Genomic DNA, 4,868 nt, shown 5'->3' with positions numbered 1-4,868 from the left:
GGCGATTTTAGGGGTTTTTGACACCAACTTTAGGGATAAATATTTTTAAAAAATAAATTTAACAATGTTTGTTTTCTAAACATTTGGTTTTTGCTTGTAAATTACGAATAGGCTCCCAAAGAACTGGACCGATTTTAAAAATTCTTTCATTAGTGGAAAGCCACATTATCTGCGAGTAACGGCGGCACATTTTATCCCGTATATCTACGGAAAAAAAGTCAAATCGAGGGTGCAAAATTAAAAATTCTTTTATTTCAAGTAAATAAGCAGTTCTGAAATGTCAAGTTATGTCATGATTTATTGGTGGTAAGTAGAAAACTTTAAACTCAGCCAAGGTGGTTTTTTCTTTACCACCATTTTAACTCGTCATCAACCCATATTCGGCTCACTGCTGAGCTCGAGTCTCCTCTCAGAATGAGAGGGGTTAGGCCAATAGTCCACCACGCTGGCCCAATGCGGATTGCCAGACTTCATGACATGACACGCAGAGAATCAAGAAAATTTTCTGGTATGCAGGTGATTTTCAATTTCTTAAAATGCACACAACTGAAAAGTTGGAGGTGCATGCCCCGGACAGGATTCGAACCCACACCCTCCGGAATTGGAGGCAGAGGTCATATCCACTGAGCTATCACTGCTCTCCATTTTAACTAAAATGGCTAACTACTTTTTTTTTTTTTTTAGTCAAAAAAAAAGTAGTTAGCCATTTTAACTAACTAATACTAACTTATTATATACTTACTACACTAACTTATCTAAAACTAAGTATACAATTATTGTATAGTGCAATAAAAATAATCACTACCAACTCCAGGTACTGTATTTATATAAATTAATTATTTTTTACTTAAACTAATCTGTTGTTAAAAACTATTCACAAAAAAAACCTTAGATCTAAAAATTAATTACATAAATATAAAATGTACGACTGAGAATAATATTTATTAAAGTTCAATTGAATAGTACAAGATAAATTAATACAAGTAATTTTAAAAGTAAGTAAGTACACATCTTCAGTTAGTCGTTACCAGCTATTACTAAAACATTACAATAATAGGATGTAGTTAAAGTCGACACTGGAAGATAGCAGCTTAGAGTGGCACAAGCTGCTATGCGTGGTATGACATCATAAAAAAATATATATACTGTTAGACGAGCACTAGAGGCGTAGTGCAACGGATGCACCGGCGAATTCAAAAGAGATCCCGGAGCATCCCAATATGCACTGAGGGTGGCCACCGAGGGGGTTTTAGTGGTAAGTCCCACATAACCCGTCTTGTCCCCCAATAAGTCGGGTATCTCACAAAGAGATTTCCCCCCCGAAAAAAAAAAATAAAAAAATAAAAAAAAAAAAAAAAAAATTTGATGTAGTTAAAAAGATCCAACGAACAAATTATAACAAAAAAGTATTAAGAAAAATCTCACATCCAACTTCAGGTACTGTAGTATTTAATTAATTAAATAAAAAAAAACAAAACCCCTGAGAAAAACTAATAAAAATAAAATATATACAAAAATATAAATAAATATAAGTATAATATAAAAAATTAAAAAATATATATTATTGATAATTTATCTATATCTATACTTATAATAAATCTGTAGAGAGGTCAATTCTGTACATGAAATATATTTCCAAAATAACTATCAGGGGGTGATTAGTGATCGATACTGATGCCAAAAATGCAATCAGTAAAATTTTTGTCTGTCTGTATGTTCTTTATAGAAACAAAAACTACTGGACGGATTTTAACGAAACTTGGTACAATTATTCGTCATACTCCTGGGCAGGTTATAGTATACTTTTCATTACGCTACGATCAATAGGAGCAGAGCAGTGAAGAGAAATGTTGAGAAAACTAAATAATAAATAATAAAATACTTTAAAAAACAAAAACCCCCAAGAAAAACTAGTAATAAAATAGAAAAATAATTAAAAAAAACATTCTGGGCCATCATCCCATTCCTCTTCGGAGTCCAAGACCCAGTCGTTAATGGGCTCATCACCACCGTAGATGGCCCCGGACTCGCCTCAGGGCTGGATACCCAAAGATCTGTAACAAAACACAATAGAGATAACATTATTTTGTGGGTATGTTTATTTTAAGACTTCAAAACACAAAATGGTATGATAGTTTTTCACAACTTGAGCCTCAACAGGTCAGTCAGGTACATAGGCTAAACTCAACACAGAGAGATGGTTCTCATAACCACTCCTATCTAAATCTAAATATTCTTTCAATAAAAAAAAAGTACCTGCTTGTATTGCATCAGCAGCTGCGTAAGTGGAGGGGGTTGGTTCAGGCCACTGCTCCCGGTCTATAGATGTCCTTCCATGATAATAAATAAATTAATTAAACAAATAAAAAACCTGACTATAAAAAAAACAAGCTCAGTCCAGAAGTGTAGAAAGCAGTTAGAAAACAGTCTGGACTATTTTTTTAAACATCCATTTTAGAATCCTCACAAAAAGCTCTTGAATTTGATACCCATATTGCAGTATTAGAAAAAAAAAAATTCACGTTGAGTCTATAGCGTCTCACAGTCATCTTGTTATTTTTTTTTAGTTTCATCTATCTAAGAACACTTGGGTTATTGGGACAAATTTAACGATATCCTAATTACGTAAATCCGTTCAGTGGTTTGGAAGATATGAGGTAATAAAGAATATTACATACATACATACATACAAGATACGCGCGAAAAACATAACCCTTCTTGCAGTCAGGTAAAAAGTGAAAATTAGTCATAATGTTTATTGATAGGCATAAAAAGTGACTACAGAATTAGTAATTGACAGATGGAATACCTTTTTGGCCTTTTAACAGCCCGGGCTCCCAGGAGCAATTGGTCTGATCCGGGATGTTTATGCCCCACCGGGGTGGTGGGTTGCAATGCTTCACTGAAAAAATATAACATTTTATGACATTCATCACAGTTTAATAACTGGAAAAAGTAATGTAATAAACTGGGCTCTTGCCACCATAAATATTCTTGCGCTAGTCAAGCCAACTGACTGACTGACTTGGCCATAACAAAAAAAGCTGAGACCAGTAAGTGGTCCCTCGAGAAAAAGAAAAATAATATCACTCACAGCACTGCACCTCCCTCTGGTTCCGCAGGAACTGAAGTTTGGAGCTGTTTCTCTCTCTCTGCGAGAACAGCTCTCTCTTCTCTCAGCTGGAGATCTCGTACAGCTCTGTTACTAAAAAATATTAAATATTGTTATCTTTACTAATACATATCATAAAGAGATAAAGGGGGTTTGGTTTACTGTGCCGTGGGAGACTAACATTCCGAAGGATCACAGTTTAAAAGTGAATAAATATTATGAACTAACTAAACATGGCTATGTAGTTAGTCTGTACGCCGTAGAAGTGGGTGCGAGAGGATTACCAGCAAAATCTCTCTGTAACTTGCTTAAATACCTTGCCCTCTCTAGAAGTGCAGCAAGTTTTATATTAGAACGAGTATCCAAAGCAGCTTTGGATACTTATTTTCATTTTACAGATTTTGCTGCTAATATATTAATTTTCAGAATAAAATTAATATTGTATAATGTAATGATTGTATCTTCATCATTTTCAACCCATATTCGGCTCACTGCCGAGCTCGAGTCTCCTCTCAGAAAGAAAGGGGTTAGGTCAATAGTCCACCACACTGGCCCAACGTGGATTGACAGACTTCACACACACAGAGATTTAAGAAAATTCTCTGGTATGCAGGTTTCCTCATGATGTTTGTGATGTTGATGTGATATTTCATTTCTTAAAATGCTCACAACTGAAAAGTTGGAGGTGCATGCCCCGGACTGGATTCTTTTACTTGTCAGATACATAAAGATGGGTTGGTATGATACTAATACTCAACAGTGTGTATTGTTAACTATATCTTTTTACACATGATTATAGCAAAAAAAACACCGCAATAAATCTTACCAAATACGAGTTAATAGCTGATGCCGCGTGGTTCCCGTTGATCTTCATTTGACTTTTGTCCAAGGAACATATTATATTTACTGCTTTTGTCACAGACCACATGCACACAACCAAACAAACGTCAAAATATTGATCAAGTGCTCATATTTTTTTTTTTACAGAATCTACCCATAGAGTACATTGAATTACTCAGACCAATTATTCTATAGGACCTGCCTCGCTAGACGTTACTTTTCTGTCAAAGTATATGATCAACGATCTAATGCGATTATAAAAACTGTCTCTATAGAATCGATGTTAAATAGTTGTAATCGTGTTCGTCGGTTAAAGAGCTCCGTAAAAATACCTTTTTGTGTAATTATATTATATGAATATTATAATATCAACTGTCTTGGTACCCATTACACAAGCTTCTCTGTATGCTTACTTTGGGGCTAGATAGTGATGTGTATTGTTTAAGTATATTTATTTATTATTATTATTTTTTTGTGTAATTGAATTATGTAAAAACGAGCAAAAACTTCAAGTTTAGTATAAGATATATACCAAATCTAAGCTCGTTTTCCTCAGAAAATGACAGACAATTTGGTTAGTGACTATGACTATGAGTGCACAACAGGTCCTTCTATAATTAGTCTGAGATTGAATTACCACCGCTCTCTATGCCCTTGAGTTCTAGCTACTGTCACAGAAATTAATACTTTTTTCCTGGATTTTAGGTACACCACAAGTACTTTTTGCCATCTATGCATACGCAAGAAAACTATTTAAGCTTAACTTTTTCAGGAATATGGTGAGGAATTTAATTTAATTTTCAATTAAACTTTTTGGTACAACTTTCAAAATATTTTTTTTTGGACTCTAATAAATTAGAACCCATCGCGGCCACCGCACGAGATAAAAGAATAATTACCTCTATGTTTGTCTATG

The 4,868-nt window shown here is 34.2% G+C and overlaps 1 long non-coding RNA gene across 1 annotated transcript; it reads right to left on the bottom strand.

The window, feature by feature from the left end:
- Positions 1-280: 280 nt before the first annotated feature.
- On the bottom strand, positions 281-4,394 carry LOC112054433 (uncharacterized). The gene is made up of 5 exons (XR_008252196.1): positions 3,939-4,394; positions 3,095-3,205; positions 2,810-2,902; positions 2,257-2,330; positions 281-2,054 (listed from the first exon to the last, which is right to left on the bottom strand). It is a non-coding gene; the product is annotated as an uncharacterized LOC112054433 (long non-coding RNA).
- Between the last annotated feature and the right edge of the window lie 474 nt (positions 4,395-4,868).

This window comes from Bicyclus anynana, chromosome 26, assembly GCF_947172395.1.
Source record: "Bicyclus anynana chromosome 26, ilBicAnyn1.1, whole genome shotgun sequence".
In the NCBI taxonomy this organism is placed as follows: domain Eukaryota; kingdom Metazoa; phylum Arthropoda; class Insecta; order Lepidoptera; family Nymphalidae; genus Bicyclus; species Bicyclus anynana.
Note: the sequence above shows the minus strand (reverse complement) of the source record. Positions and strands in the feature narration are given on the sequence as shown.